Below are 18,145 nucleotides of genomic sequence, written 5' to 3' on the forward strand. Positions count from 1 at the left end.
AAAAAATACAAAGTACAGTAACACAATACATACATCTTCTGTTCTAAGGTAAGGTCGGCACAAGAGGAATGTCAATATATTCCTCAAGAACAGGTAAAACTGGTCCTTATTAACTGACTTCCAGAGGCAAGCTCAGACACTTCTATTCAGAATTTACATGAGGGTTTACACCAGGGTGGGGGGATTTGTCTCACACACACACACGCACACTGTTATCATGGGTTTGCCCCAGACGTAATTACATGGGCCTCAAATGCCGGCAGTTTTTAAATGATACAGTAAGTGTCCATATCTGGTATTAGAGGGATACAAGACAGTCTGGTATACAAACTTTTGAACTCACACTAAAAGCAGAAAGGGTTCTGTACTGATACAGTGATACATACAATCATTTTCAAGTTTTCCTTAAAAAGGTTATATACAAGATGCTTCCGTCTTTCATAGTGAATAATAATATTTAATCACATAAAAATATTTAAAAACTTATTTTAACTCTTATGGTTCTATATAGACCCATTATGTTTACTAAATAACTTTTTGTTTTTAAAGGGTGCACACTTCTTTAGAAACACTGTTGAGGATTCTTCACATTAAAACAAACAGAGTTGTCACAGCTATCATAAACAAGCACATTAAGCAGATTGTACCGAGACACCAAACACCAATTTTTGTTTATTAATCTCTAACAACCTCAATTTTAATTCTCTTTCAGAACTCAGTTCACAGACAGTTAATTAAAGCCACTATACCTGAAACAATAAAGATTATGAGTCAATACGATCTCTTACTACCTCTAAGAAAAGGTAGTTTCTCTTAAACAACAATAAGATCAGGTGGAAAGACAAAGACGACTTGAACATAAGTCTCTTGCTGCTCAAATGTGTCTCCTGAGATAAATAACTCTGTAATCTTTAGTATATCTATTTTCTTGGAGTAAAGTCTCACACGGTGAGAATATAATAACTTGTTTACTAAAGACGGGAGTCTCAATATGAACTAATTAAGGTTTGATGCTGTTAATTACTGTTTTATTTGGGCGTATTCACCTAAAGAGCTTGTACATACTGATAAAGATGTATGTGTTCACGTGATATTTGAATAAAACAGTGATTGTGCAGTAATCCATCACCATTCATTAAACAAACTAAAGCTCTCTTATGTTGGACGTAATATGAGGAGAAACATTTGAATGAAGAAACAATCATTCTGTTTGGAAGTAAAAGAGGAAGAGGATGAGAAGCAACAGGATAAAAGCTTGTAAACAGAGGAACCATGAGCTATTAATAAACCTGATTGTACAATGAGAAGACCGGATATTTTGGAGAAGCATGATCCATATGACTTTTTACTATGCAAAATGTTTTTGATTAAAGATAAAAAGGAAAAATAGTACAGTTTTGTGAAGTGAATGGAATGTGTTGGACTCAATGGCTTTTACACAGCTTTAAATGTTCGATTTTGAATATTTTTGTAGTGTTTTTACTGATTCTATTTTAGTAGAAACTATCTTTGACAGTGTTAATCTCTGAATAATACCTAAGTGGGATCACAAATAAGTCTCAAATAATGAAAGGCTCATGTTTGTTTAAATCAGACATATCTACTAATATCTATTTTTGTCTACAAACACTAGCTTTGGACGCTTAAAGTGATTGACTGAGCACTTTTCATTATTCTGTATAAGAGCATTTGCTGAGTACCACAAATGTAAATGTGAAGGTAGTATTTTGAGACTTTTTGAAAACTAAAAGCTCTTGTATTGATTTGCATGGCTGTATAAGGACTTACTAGCATAGGTGATTAGTCATGTTATACAGCTGAAAATACAGCTCTGAAAAAAAACACTTCAGTTTCTAAATAAGTTTCTGTGATTTTGCTATTTAAAGGTATATGTTCGGGTAAAATAAACATCGCTGTTTTATTCTATAAACTATAACTATAACTAATAAATATATTGTCATTTAAAGCATTTATTTGCAGAAATTGATAAATAGCTGAAATAAGTTTAGAAATGTAAGATTTGGTGGAAAAACACTGGTTTTTAATCACAGTTTTCGTGCATCTTGGCATGTTCTTCTTCACCAGTCTTACACAATGCTTTTGGATAACTTTATGCCACTCCTGGGGCAAAAATTTAAGCAGTTCAGTTTGGTTTTTTGGCTTGTAATCATCCATCTTCCTCTTGATTATATCCCAGAGGTTTTCAATTTGGTAAAATAAAAATAAACTCATCATGTTTAAGTGGTCTCTTATTTTTTTCCAGAGCTGTATGAAAAAGAAAAAACTCTTGTTCTACAAAAGCAGTTATTTATGGACCATTATAAAGAGCGCACATTGTGTGAGCTGGTAATCCTATGACTCTTCATCCTTTACTGTGGACCTTCTATAATAGCTATTTAATAGAAATTTCCACAGAGTTCAGCAAACCTCCGTCTCTATGAAGACCCATTCAAAAAACATAATCCCTTATCTGTAACCTGTGGGCTATTCTTCGTTGGCTACAGCATAAACAAGAGGGCAAATACACGTCTCTTGGTTTCAGATTGAAATCCTCTGCTATGATCCTTTAAATGAAACTCAAACCTAGTTCCATTATCCATAAAACAGAGATAGATGGCCTTCATTTTAATGTTCATTGGCCTAACATTTCTGTTTGTGTACATTGTTAGGATGGGTGGTCTTAGTGCAATAGCTTATGAATGCATTATGCATGTGCATTGACCCGTTAGGAGTGTCTGTAAGGCATAATGAACTTCCTGGCTGGGGTGTAAAGTGGGGGCTCAAAGAAACAAACCCCCATCCAAACAGAGAAGTAGGCTGGTGAGACAGCGTCGGACCCCCAGCCAACGGCACCAAGCTCAGGCCACGTCTAACTGCTTCCCTCATCCCCCACAAATTCGCTCCTAGACAAAGATTATACCAGCCATTTGCCTGTTGCATCAGTGGAGAGAGATAAAGAGAGGGGGAGAGAGAGAGCGAGAGAGAGAGATAAATAAAAAGAGATTTATATACAGTTATTTGTTTGATTTATCTGTAGGTAAAGCATGCTGGCAAATACTATAAATTGCTTCATATCATCGAAAGTTTAATCTACTATAATCCGCAATGCGGAAAACACGGACAGGTCACAGAACTGAGTCTTAAAATAGATTTCAGATTTCAGATATAAAGATAAATAAACAAAAAAAACAAATGTTTTATTTATTATTTTGGTTTATTCATGTGTATGTCAAGCAAACTCCAAAGACGGCCCTTTTCAGTATTTGTTATATATGTTAATTAAGTGAGTAAAGATTCACCACGTTGCTTATTTTCCAACCAACATTTATGTTTATATATGTTTATTCATAGACACTCATATGCTAGCAACTTGTGCAATGCAAAATTAGCAAAATGTGCAATAGAACAAGGGAACCCAACAGCTAAACTTATACCAATATAAACGAGAGAGAGAAGTGCAGAGAGAAGCATGAAAAATTATGACATTAAAGACAAAGAAAAACAAAAAAAGACATTCCCTCCATCACACCTTAATCTGGTTATATGAATACAAATGTAGGATTTATGTAGAAGGTAATGAACAGTATAACAGATACTGAAGATTAACACACATAAATACATACAACAATGTGCGTCTATAGACATCAGCTAGCTCACGTATTCCTACATGCCACTATTAATTAACTGGAGGTCCTGTAAAGACTTGCGCATGTTTGACAGCTGGCCCAGCCCCAGTTTGCGCCTGCGGTTTTAAAAACCATCAGCCACTGAGTGTGAATAGAAGCATTAGCATGGGTCTAATGCGGGACTGTAATACTATGTTGTTAACGTTCCCTGCAGTCTAACCTGTATTACCCTGAGCTCTAATCAGCAGTTGGCCACAGCCCAGTGTGAGTCTAAAGGGCAGATCGTTAACACACACACACACAAACACACAAACGCGGAGACAGGGATGGGTTGCCTTAAGCCAGTCTACACCTGTAGAAAAGAGAAACAATGCACCTTTCTTGTATATCTACTTTAACAAATATTTTCAGAAAAATGTTATGTGATATATAAAATCATACCTTCTGACAATGAGATTTTAAAAATGCACAACACACCTTGCACATGCATGTCCTATAAATAATTATATTATACTTATAATAACAAAATGTTAAGCATATGTTTTAAAACACTGATATCTTACTGTAATACACTAACAGGTTTCCAAAAAGAATTGTAATTTTAGAACATCAAAAATATTCTTAAAAGTAAGTAAATCTTACTGTTTTCAAAGGGTAAACATATTTTTAGTTATTTATCCATATATATTAATTAGTCGTATTATTTAAGTTTGATATTAAACTTCAATCTGAAACAACATATTCCAAATATATATAAGCTACTGCTTTACCAAGGAATTAAAAGTTTATCTAACTTAAGATGATCTGTGTTATTAAACATGTTTAAGTACTTAATTTACAATTAGTTATTCATTAAAATTTTATTTTTCAAAGTTATTCATACATGTTAACAATGTAATTTAAAGTCATAAAAAGTGTTAATATATTCTTTTGAAATCCTCTAAAAATACACACCACCCATTACCACCACCACCACCACCACCACCACCACAGGAAAATCTAAAAACTGAGATGTTTGTGTACTTTCTTCTACCGTGTTTTTTTTTACTGTGAAGAAATGTGGTGAATGTGTTGATATTAACACACATAGTATGAAAAATGATACACCACATTCTCACCATGCCCTTTATATTTTTTTAAACTGTGCTGCTTAACACCCTTTGTTTTTTTTTAAATCAGGGTAATACTAATACAACTATTACATTTGGGTTATAACCTTATTCTCCATCATAAAGTTAATCTTTGATCCATCTACTCACATATCTGATAAAGATTTATGAAGATCATTTGCTCTGCCATGACCTGTTTATGCAGCAACATAACAAGTTATTAATCTACTATAATTTGCATGTTATCTGCAGCTTATCTCACTGGCTGAACTGCTGCCAACCGAGGGGAAAGTGTGAATGCATCAACAAGTGGATCTGAGAAAAGAGATTTGAATAACCTCTGATTGTTTGGTTTAAGTGTCAAGAGCCTCACGGTTGTTACTGGCACCACCTCAAAAAACAGAAGCTTCCAAACAAAAAAGTGAATTATAAGTGGAATTTGTTCATGCTTTTGTTCTTAACGTACATAATATCAATTAGGGATTTCCGAAGCATGTTTCATGATTGTACTTTTAAGTAATATGAGCTTAGTTTAGTTATTATACTGTGATATGGAAATCATAATTGTCATCACATCTGCAGTATGGACACATGCCAGCACACAACTTTGTCCAAAAAAAAAAAAAAGAACCAAGTGTCCTTTGCTGACCAGTGCCTAGAGGTCAGAGAGAGGGAAGGAGAGAAAAAAGAGAAAGAGAGAGAGATAATGAGCGCAGGCCGAACAGCTGTCCATAGAGGCCCCAGGGCCAGATGGGCTGGCAGGGACAGAATAACTCTGCCTCAGGCCTGAATTCTGGAGGGAAATGTGAAGGACAAAGGAGGGGAGGGGGTGGAGGAGAACAGAGAAAGAGGAGAGGAGGAGATTTGTTTGGAGGGAGATAAAAATAGAGGCCAAGAGGTCTCAAGAAGGAGCTGAGACACAGAGGAGACGATTAGATCAGAGACAGAGAGAGAAAAAGTGAAGAGGAGGAGGCAGGAGTGGTTGTGTTCAAAGACAGCTGGAGGTGGACGGAGTAAAACAATCCTGAAAAGAATGAAGAGAATAAAGTCCATTAATTTCCAATATTGATGAAGGTTTTGGACACTACCACATTCTGATGCTAAAATGTCAGACGGTTACATTTATTGTAAAATACACTGAATTGTATATGAACTTACGTTATTTTTATTTTTTTTAAATACATGTAAAAAAATCTTTGTGTTACAAAACCTAGGCTGCAGTTGAGATATAGCATGGTTTTCGATAGGATGTCATGTAAAGACTCCTCCTCAAAATCCGTTTGGTCACATATGTGAAACAAATCTAATGAGGTTTCGTTATAATGCCATGTGGAACATTATGTAGTGACACTGTGGTGCCCAATTTGTGTGCATTATAAAACAAACTCTGACCTAAAAGCTTCTTCTTCTCCCATTTTCTCCTAGTTTTCATGCTTCCCCTTTTGCGTTGAACATTTGCAGTGAATTGTGGGTAATCGAGGGCCGTGAAGGATACATCTGCTGCGAAAAACGCCAAAACCACAGTTCAAACCTTTACATTGAGACATCTGTGTGACATGCTGTAAAATCTATTAATCCAGATTTAGCCGTGCTATACCATGAGTTGTCATAATAACTAGGCTGGTAAATGTTTGTGGCTGCCAACCTCAATAACCACAATAGCCATATGTCACTTGGTCAGTGATGTTTTGCTGCATTACCTGTTTGGCTAGAGATTTACTTATGGTCCATTCCATCGAATGGGTGCCATTTTGGTTCCCAGGAAGTTACATGTATAAATGTGCACACAAAATAACTTTAAAATACATTTTAAATTTTTATATTAATAATATTTAAATCCTTAATATTTATTTTAAAATACACATTTGAATTGTGTTCCTGGGTTTCACTTATTCCTGTTACTGTAAAACATTACCTGATCTGAAACATTTTGAACATTCTACAACAGTCACATCTACAACAGAAAGTGACACCGGTTGGTTCTTCTGAAGATCATAGAAAGACCAAAGTTAAGTTCCCGCAATTATTTTTCTGTATTTTTGATCTAATTGTAACTATAACCAAGGTGGTTAATCGCAACACTTAGTGTATTCATGTTACCTACAGTAATTGTTAGATCTTATTTGTTTATTTTTTTTAAATACAATGTTGGGAAAATCACTAGAATGTGCTCAGTGTCCTTATGCTATTAGCATAGCCCGCTTTTAGCTGTTTTTCATGTTTTTGCTAATTCTATGCTAAAAAATAATTCCTGTTACTCAAAACATAAAAAGTAACTGCAAGCGCCAGTAACAGAAGTGAGTTCCTGTAACAGGAATGAGTGCCATTAACAGTGATTTTTTTTGTTAAAAATATCAATTATTTGAACATACAGTACACAATTTCATTAAATAAAATTTCATTTCTTAAGAGAAAATCAAAACGAATTAATGCACCTGCTTTTAAACATGTTTTTTAAAATGTCACTTGAGATTTGTAATCATTTTTGGCTTAGAAAATTGTAAAAAAATTAAAGTAAAGCCGCCTTAGTGTGACCAATACATGTTTTTAATAGTTAAATATCTATGTTATTAGATTCAGAGTTGAAAAAAGAAAAAAAGGTTAAAGGTTGGAAGAGTTACAACAAGCAAATGGCAGCCATTCGGTGAAATGTCCCTTATATACTTGCTGTTTGGTCATGTGTTTGTGTAGACCACCAGCTGCTTTGTGACTATATACTATGTGTATTACTGAAGGTTTTCACTGCCGTTCAGCCGTTCTTTAAACCTTTCCACCAGTTTGATGCTGCTGAGTGTTTGCAGTTCCTCAACCCTTCTGTGTGCTGCATTAAATTCTGGATGCAAATGGAAGCAGGATGTACATTTGTATGTAAACACATAGTAAACAGAAGGTATGTCTCTAGCTTAAGGCCTGAAAAATAAAAGGACGCAAACGCAAAATCCAACACCTGCTCCACGCTCTGCAAACACAAGGTCCTGCTGTACAAACTCAACATGTGTTCTTACGTTACTGTGGCAGTCATTACTGGGGAAAGGGGGTTGGGACAAATCATAATGTCATGACAGCTGACTGGAAAAAGCACTCCAGCGGTACAAGACAACTGGTCTGTTCATGTACTATTCCTAATGCAGTGCTCACAATGCAGTGCTTGAATATTGAAACATTTTTTTTAAACTAACTATCAAATCCCAATTCCCAAACGCACCTTTGTCTTTTTGGTAGAGCACATTCTGATTCACTATACAGTATTGAAGAATGTATTAACCTAAACCTGATTGTGACATCTCTACCAATCTTTTTTCTTTCAAAAAAAAAAAAAAACTTTCTAAAAAATCGTTCTAAGAAAATCTGCAAAAGGTTAATGTGCCTTTCATCTCTATGGCATTTTAGTTGTCATGTGTAAATCCCTCCACATACTGGGATTGTTTTTGTTGGAATCCAAATTATATATATATATATATATATATATATATATATATATATATATATATATATATATATATATATATATATATATATATATATATATAATTCAAGATGTTTTGATGAACTGAAATCTTGATACTTTGTACAACAAACAGTTTAGATTTACAATGAGGGTCACAAATAGCAGTACTTACGACAGTAATAAGCATTGATAAATGGCTAAATCATGTCTCAATTAATTATTAATTAGTTATATACTAGTTAAGATATTATTAAAACATTTCTAAATGTTAATGTTTATAATGAATTGAGACAGCAGTTTAAAAATGTTTAAACTGTTAAATGTTTAAAATGTTAAAAATGTAATAATTGGTTTCATTTATTTAAATTAATAATTAGTTTAGACATTCTGCCATAAGTGCTATTATTTAACATACCCTTATTGAAATGTTTTACCATAATTAATTTGTTTATTTATTTGTTTGTGTTTCTGATATTCTGATTTTTCCAAAGAATCATCTCTAACATTTGTTTTGTATGTTATAAATGTAAATCAGGGGTTTAAACATACTTGAACAGAATTAATACAATTGGTAGATTTAACAAATAAAACATATATTCATTTTTTCTTGGTTAGGATATTAAGGGGTTAAAGCCTTTTAGTTAAATGAAATCCTGTGGAAATGAGTATTAGTACCGACAACACACTTCAGCGCATGCCTAACTGTTTAATTGCTTAAATTACAAATGAGGCCTGAAATGTGGGATGTAGAAACATAATTTCATGTTATACTGTGTTAACTTTAGCTTATCAGCTAAACAGACATTGTGCAACAAAATGAGACTCCGTGACTGTATTCAAATTTCATGAGCAAAATTATTGTTCTCTTATTTTCTAATAAATTCATTTCAACACATGCCAAAAGTGTAACTGTGTACTTTTACCAATCACAATAGCACTGTGCACTGTAACCAATCACAATAGCAATTCAATTACTATTAGCTGTCCAAATTGTAGAAATACTTTGCATTTCACAGGAGAAATGCAATGGGACATTGTGAAGTCTTCAGGTTAGATTAGTGTAATGCATCACTCATTGTCATACGGAGTGTGAGGGGGACCATCAGGGGTGAGGCTGTTTGCAGCTGTATGTTTGCAGGAGTGTCTGACGTGCCAAATGCAAAGCTTTGAAGTGATCAGAGCTGTTGTGTGGTGAACAAAGTGCTTCCTGAAGCTCACTCTACTGCAGAGGAACAGGAACAATATCTCCCACCACCCACACACACACTCATACTCTATTTCTACCCCTCTCTCTCTCTCTCTCTCAGTCATTAATAATCCATTTTTACCAGACGCTCAATATTGCATTAGGATGGTCATTTGATGCTGGACTCAAACCTCTGCTGGAGGAAGAACAATCAGCTGTCAGCCATCTGGCCTCAGACGCTCATTACCACCTCCTCAAATTAGGTGTCTCTGATGGTCTCTGATATCACAGCAGAGACATCAGTGAGGAGTCACAAGCACGTTCAGACCCATTGTTCTCAAGCTTTTAGTACTTAGATATAGTTAACATCACATCTTAAAACATACAGTACTTTTACTTACATGCAAAATGTAATGTAAAATAAAAAAAACAACTGCTAAAAAACAGCCAAGTCAGCTTAAACTGGTCCAATTGCTTAAGCTGGCAAAGCTGGTTTAGCTTTTTTTTTTCCTCCATTATAAGGAATGTTCAGCTGGTCTGCTAGCATGACCACCCCCGACCAAGCCTGACAATTTATACAACCAACCATGTAGACAAGTATGACTATTTTAACCCTTTAATTAACCAGTTTTATTGATAAGTTGCTTGACAAACATGACTCGGTTAACAAAACTTGGCAACCAGCTTTACAAATTAGTCATCCAGTCCACATATACTTTTCTAGTCAAGATGACTGGATGCTATTTTCAGCCACCTTGAATATCAAAGGCTACCTTACACCAGTGGCTCTCAAAACGAGGGCCGCAGAGGGATAGAACAGTCACACGTAGTAGATTAGCTAGTAGATTACCAACCTAGTTGTGTTATTAAAGAGTCTGATTGAAGCGGTATGCTATATTTTAAACATCATAGATAATGGTTAAAAAAACAGAGTCTTTGGCAACGCAACAAAAGACCTTGAAGCTTCAAGTGAAGCAGCCACTTTATCTCTAAACAAAAGAACAGAAAAAAGCAGTATAATCCGGCTAAAATTAAAGCTCCACACATTGTTCAAATCGGTGCACCGTGGGAAATTTTGCGTTGGGCTAAGGGGGCCGTGAGTTGCACAAGATTGGGAATCCCCGATTTAGAACATGTACCACTATTGATAAAACAAACTCCTAAGCACAACCTACTGTGGCTACTCACATGCCTTTGTAAACTGCAATTTATTGATTATTGATTGTTAATTCTGGTCAATAAAGTATTCATTCTAAAGAAACTACAATAGCAAAAACCCTGAGTGCTAGGGACAGTACTGAATTATAGTATTTACATGGTATTCTCATGAACCTTGCATTATTTATTTAGCTATTAACACTAAAGCAGAAACTTTTGGGAACTGTGGAGTTCCACAGGGTTCTATTGTAGGGCATTTGAAACTGTTAATGGTATTAATTAAAGTACTATCTTTATGATGGTTATTAACTGAAGTGTGAGCATACATACAGAGTCTAAACAGGTCAAACACTAAACAAAAACAATTTAAAGTTCCAATTATTTGCAATTTGTGAATGCACCAAATTTTCTCTGCGTAGCACCAGTAGTACATGTAGCATAGTTCTAGAACCATTGCCTTAGACTATCTGAAATCAGCTACTAGCAAAACTCGAACCTTTTAGCACTTGAAAACATGTTTTATTTACATAGGTGAGTACTGGATCATTCGCACCCCCAAAAGGTGAAGTGGAGTAACCCCCTCCCAGAACGATAAAAGGGGCCAGGGGGCAACACCCTAATGCCAAGAATGAGGAAAAAAACATCAGCAGATGAAGATGTGTTAGCAGTTCGATATCTCCACTTTTGCAGTAGCTTTTGTATTAGGGGCATTAGCAGTGCTATGGTTGCTTAAATGAACCTAAAAAGCTGCAAAAGTGGACAGAAAAATGTACCAGACACTTTGTAGGACTACAGGCTTTGTAGGATATTTAAAAGAATAATCTTAAAGATTGCTGCTTTAAAGACGGAAAAACAAGAAAAGTCTTATGAGTGAATACTGCTCTAGTGTAGGGACAAAAAAGGTGTGCACATAGATCTTCTTATGCTATAAGCATGTTTTTACATGGTCAATACAAATATTCATGAGAAATCATCTGCATGTACAGTTAAAACAATTCTGGAATATTTTTGTTCAACTAACTGAGACTTCTCATGGACAGCTACCAGATCCAAATTCGCAACAACATTGATTCATGTTGATGCTTCACTGGCTTTTTATAAGCAGAACATTATTGCTGTTATGGCTACCAAAGACTCGGCATGGTGCTAACTGCACTATATAACTTTGTAGATGCAGACATACCAACACTTGGAAGAACTACATAATGCTGAGCATTATTACCTGAGTTATATCTGTGTAAAATAAGGTAAAATGACTCTACTGCCACATGCTTCTTTTACTTTCAGTAATGGTTCTGTATTTCTCTTTCTGTATCTCTCTTATATCAGCTGGTCCAGAGACTCACTTAGTTATGGCTCAAAGCATGAATTACACTTCCTGGCTGTAGGGGAGCCCCGGAGCAAGAACTGCTAATTCTCCACAGGAACTGGCTACACCCTGCGATCACACTGTTTATCAGTGTAATACTTTTGGCCTGTGAAAATGAAAGAATTATTTTTTAAATGCTTAAGGCAATAGATATATTAAAACCTTTGATTAAATTTTAAAATAAAAATCTCCCTGCTCATCTATCTCTGTCTTTATACATAACCCCAATTCCAAAAAAATACTGTGTAAAATTAAAATGAATGTAAATAAAATAGAATGCAATAATTTGCAAATATCATAGACTCACATTTAATCCACAATAAAACACAGAACACATATCTGATGTTCAGATATTCTTTAAAAAAACATTAACTCATTCAGTACTGGCAACAAAAGGCAGGTAAAATAATTGGTACCATATTTTTCACACTTTAAGAAGCACTTAAAATCCTTAAATTGTCCCAAAAATCGCAAGTGCGCCTTATAATCAGGTGCACTTAATGGATGAATTCTACCAGTCAGGTTGTAAGGAGCAGTGAAGCCACTCTGCTAAAGTGCAGCATATAGTTTAGTTCTATAGTTTAGTTTTCCAGCACCGAGGCTGGAGCAGTATTAGCATTAGCTGCTAATCGTGCTAAGCGCCAGCTCTTTTGCCGTTCAGAGGTGAGTATTATCGGTTTGTAGCCTGCTCCTAACCCTGGCTAGCACTGCTGGCACAGCATTAGCATTACCCGCTAACCACACTAAGCACTAGTTTGCTCTTTCGCTGTTCAGAGGTAAGTATAACGGACTGTAACTTTCCCGTTTACCATGTTAAAACAAGCTATGTGGCATAAACTGCTAGCTAAAATCGCCTTGGGTTACCGGAACGCTCAAGGTTCCTCAGTTTAGCACTGTCTGGCTAGCCTTAGTGAAAATCTGGATATCTACGCTTACTGTAAATAAATGAAAGCGAGGGAGGGAAAGAAGAGAAACTTGTGTGGATTAATATCCAGCGCTCGTTTGACTTGCTGAAAAAATACGGTACTAATAAGGATCAGCTGCAATAAAAGGAGTTTGCAACTAACTCACATGGGTATTTATTACGTCCCCTAGGGGTAGGACGCAATAAAGGTTTCAAGTGAGTGCCCACTCAGCATCAGACCAAGCAAAAACAACTCAAAATAATTAAGTAAAATTTTATTTTGCTCTTAAATTACACATTTGACCATTTTGCAGCTTCAAAACTTAAGGGACACAAAAAGACAGGATTCAATAACTTCAGGGTGACCCCAGGCCAAAACAACAAACAAAATCATCTAAACAGAAAGAAAACATTTAACTTACCCTGTAAAAAAAGAAAATAAAATACAAACAAACTACCCTGCCTACTCTCTTCAAAAAACAGAGACAAAAGGTATTAACAAAAAAGGCAGGTCACCCCTACGAATCCTAAAAACTTAACATAACAATAAGCAAACAAACAAAACAATACAAACAGGTTTGGTCTGTGCTGGTGGGCCTTCACTGGAGCAGCACATGTCGGCTCAGACAAGGAAAAAGGTGCAGCTCCCTGGACTCTCAGACAAAGAGGCTTTTCAAATCTCCCACCAGTAGATCCAGCCAATAGAATGCGAGCATGGGCGGAGCAACAAACAGCCAATTGCCAACAGAGCAGCCAATCACCAAAGCAGCCAACCTGAGAACAGAAAGAGAAACAGATCTCCAAAACTAAAGGGACGTAACACCCCCACCACCAAAATCAACATACCATGTGATTCTAACTTGAAGCTTGAGAAAGAGCATCTGCCAGAACATTTCCAGATCTCTTTTATTGCAAATTTCAAGGTTAAACTTGAAAAATTAACGTCCATCTCGTAATGCCGGAGAATTTTTCTTGAATAGCAGACTGGATGATCAATACCGCACAAATGTAGAAGGACAGCACCAGCTCCAGTCACACCAGCATCCACTTCAACTTCAAAAGGACATGAGAAATCTGGAGCAGAGGAACATTACAGAAACATTTTTAGAGTTGAATGCAATTTGACAGGACATGGACCACAGTCACCGAAGTCATTTGTCAGAGAATAAAAATCAGAAAAGTTTCTGCAAAAGCCATGTTAGTACACCAAAAACCCTTTCAAGGTCTTGCATGGTGCATGGCACAGGAAAACCCCAAATGGCCTGCACCAGGTTTAGGGTCAGAGAGGCTTGATGCTGTCTATCAAACACAATGAGAAGTGTCTTCAGATGATCCTCCCAGCTTGATGAATGAAGGACAATATCATCCAGACATACCTCAAAATCTGAAACCCCCATCAGCACCTGACTCGCCGTTAGAACGTGGCTGGAGCATTTCGAAGCCCAAAGGACGTTACTGTGTACTGCAGAAAACTGTCTGGGCTGACAAAAACAAACTTTACCCACACAATGAATCTTGTGGCAACACAGTCCTCCATACAAGGCAGAAAAAAAGAATCTGGTTTGGTAATAGCATTGAGTTTTCAATAATCAGTGCAGAAACAAACCACAAGGAGGCTTTGGCACAAAGAAATTAGACAAATAATAAATGTCCAAGTTTATGAAAGAACCTATGATGATTTCCAAAGAAACATCTTAAAAACAGACAATGAAACAATGAAAACAATGAAAATTAAATCACTTGCATATTAACATTCAAATCAATGAGCTTAGAAATCAAACAGAAATCTCCAGAGAAAATTAGCACAACACAAATATACAAACTAGGAACTCAACATGTACATCTAAAAACAAACAAAAACACTAGTCCAAATATCACAACCTAACTAAAAATCCTACCACATCACCAATGCAATGTTGAGATTGACAAACTAAAAATCCAAACAGCCAAACCACATCCTCAAATGTGAAAAGACTGTATGAACTCAGATCCCCTTCCTCAGAAGCAAGATCCTACTCAAACTCAGATCCCCTTCCTCAGAAGCAAGATCCTACTCAAACTCAGATCCCCTTCCTCAGAAGCAAGATCCTACTCAAACTCAGATCCCCTTCCTCAGAAGCAAGATCCTACTCAAACTCAGATCCTCTTCCCCAGAAGCAAGATCCTACTCAAACTCCCGCCCCATTACCACTGCAATGAAGGCGTTCAGTGCCCTAACAATTATTCTCTGGCTCAAACAGCAAAAACGAATGAAGTACCTTGCTGTGAAAAGGAAATTCCTTTACACAACAAAGTTAAAAAATAATGGTTGAACAGCTAAGTCTAGGTACTGGCAAGGCTACAAATAAACAACTTAGTTACAAACCTAACCTAAACAAACAAAAAAAAACAAAATGTACTCTTTCAAATGTCTGCAAGTGATACGGAAAAATAAACATGACTAGAATACTGCTTGTGCTTTACAATGCATTTTACAAGATTAGAACTGATTTTATTAGCGACAACTGGCTTACACAATCCAAAATTACATGCTTAAAAGACTCATACGCTGAATCAAGGGCCTGTCTATCTGGCAGAAAATCACAAGTAACCTGAACAAAACCAATTGCTTTTGAAGTAACATTCCCGACTTTCAGAATGAGGAGACATATTAGCGGTTCTAAATTTGGGTACACTTTTCTCCGGACTAAATTTTTACCTGGGAGGCAAAATAAAGTTTCCCCTATGTGTAAAAACGAATTAATCACTACACACCACAGCCTATGCTACAGAGGAAATCTTAGTTCATCCAAATAAGTCACAATTTTGTTCAGCAACACATTTTTTAAATCCTCCAATAAAACGAGTTCACCAAGCTGCTCAAAATTTGTCACCTTGCTGGACTGAATCCAGTTATCAAAAGGGTTTGCTTTTTCAGGAGCAAACTCTGTAAACATCTGATTGGCAATTTTTAAATGCAAACACTATACAAACTATCCTCAAGAGACAATGCAGAACAGACTTCTTGAGCTCTCCCAGTCAATCTGCACTGCAGCAAGAGTGGCCAAACCTCCTTTGGCCCACTCAAAGCACTAGCTATGCGCTCAAAGCATCACAATACGAATCCACTTCAGATTCTCTGATTGTGGGAACCAAAATAATCTGCTTAATAATATAAAACTTGAAGTTTCTACTGAAGGTAACACAGGTGAGGCAACAGTAGTATTTGCTAAGACTACAGAGGGTGGTATAGGTGGAGACAAAGCTACACAGGGAGCAGGAGAGGCAACTCCAGCTCCATGTGCATCTCCACTCTCCATTTCATACTGCCTAACACATAGGAGCTGATTTATGCTCCTGGAGTTTAACTTATAGGTCAAACTTTTTCAATCTAACAGCTAACTTAAACCTTCATTACCTAAGCCAATAAAAGTATGTAAAACAGGAGCTTGACCAGAAAACTTAGATGAACCAAGACTGGCTGTATCTAACACTGGCTCTGAACCAACAACTTCAGAAGGCAAAATCCCAGCAGAAACCAATCCCTCCTGCACTACTTCCATTATTGCCTGTTTAGTAGCTGATTTGGACACAGGAATATCATAAAAATCTGCAATCAACAATAAATCAGACCTACGGCAACTACATAAAGCCTCCAAAAAGGATTCTGACGAAATCCATAACATCTAACCACGAACATACTTAAAATCCTCCCACCAGAAGAAAAAACTGCCAATCAGAAAGAATCAAAATTCACTTACCAGCAAGGGACCCACATTACACCAGAAAAAGCGACGGACGAGCCCCCATTTATTACGTCCCCTAGGGGTAGGACGCAATAAAGGTTTCAAGTGAGTGCCCACTCAGCATCAGACCAAGCAAAAACAACTCAAAATAATTAAGTAAAATTTTATTTTGCTCTTAAATTACACATTTGACCATTTTGCAGCTTCAAAACTTAAGGGACACAAAAAGACAGGATTCAATAACTTCAGGGTGACCCCAGGCCAAAACAACAAACAAAATCATCTAAACAGAAAGAAAACATTTAACTTACCCTGTAAAAAAAGAAAATAAAATACAAACAAACTACCCTGCCTACTCTCTTCAAAAAACAGAGACAAAAGGTATTAACAAAAAAGGCAGGTCATAGTGATGGGTCTGACGACCCTGAAACCTCGACACATGCGCCGAGCTGTCAAGGCGAAACCCCGTGTCGGTGCGCGTATCAAGTTAAGGAAAACCACGTGACCGATACACTTCCTGTATCGTTTGGTAGCGATGGGTCTGACGACACTGAAACTTCAGCGCATGCACCGAGCAAACAAGGCGAACCCCTGTGTCAGACCGCGTATCATTTTAAGGAAAACCACGTGACCGATGCATTTCTTCGCGCAGTTGCTTGCAATGACTTTCTTAGTCCAGCAGATGTCGCCATTAAGTGATACAGCAACACAGTTTCAACACAGTGTCGATACAGTTTGGGAAATGTGCCATACACCCAATGAGGCTTCATCTGCCCATCACTAGCAGGTCACCCCTACGAATCCTAAAAACTTAACATAACAATAAGCAAACAAACAAAACAATACAAACAGGTTTGGTCTGTGCTGGTGGGCCTTCACTGGAGCAGCACATGTCGGCTCAGACAAGGAAAAAGGTGCAGCTCCCTGGACTCTCAGACAAAGAGGCTTTTCAAATCTCCCACCAGTAGATCCAGCCAATAGAATGCGAGCATGGGCGGAGCAACAAACAGCCAATTGCCAACAGAGCAGCCAATCACCAAAGCAGCCAACCTGAGAACAGAAAGAGAAACAGATCTCCAAAACTAAAGGGACGTAACAGTATTAAAAGAACATTTTTAGAAAAGCAGAATCTCTCAGAAGTAAAGATAATCACCATCTATAGAATTATACAAAAAATGTTTCTCAACATAAAATTGTAAAGACTTTGAATATCTCACTATCTACAGTATATAATGTCATCAAAAGATTCAGAGAATCTGGAGAAACAGATGCTGGTGATCTTTCGGTCCTCAGGCGTCACTGCTTCATAAACAGGCATGATTAGGTACTGGAAAGCACTGCATGGACTAGAAATCACTGTCTGTGAACACAGTTGATACATGCATGATACAGCCTTAACTGGCATCTTTAGATTACACTGCAAATTGTGTTTACAGACAATGATTCCTGCATTTTTGAAATACAACGTGATGCATGTCTTATGTGATAAAATCACAATGCATTCATGTTGCGATTGCACTGAAAGAGTAATCTGGCATGTCTGTGCAGCTGCTCAGGGTGTGCATAGAGCTGATAGCAGGGGGGGCAGGCTGCAGAGCAGGAGACGAGGAGGAATCAGGT

This window comes from Astyanax mexicanus, chromosome 7 (assembly GCF_023375975.1).
Source record: "Astyanax mexicanus isolate ESR-SI-001 chromosome 7, AstMex3_surface, whole genome shotgun sequence".
In the NCBI taxonomy this organism is placed as follows: Eukaryota; Metazoa; Chordata; class Actinopteri; order Characiformes; family Acestrorhamphidae; genus Astyanax; species Astyanax mexicanus.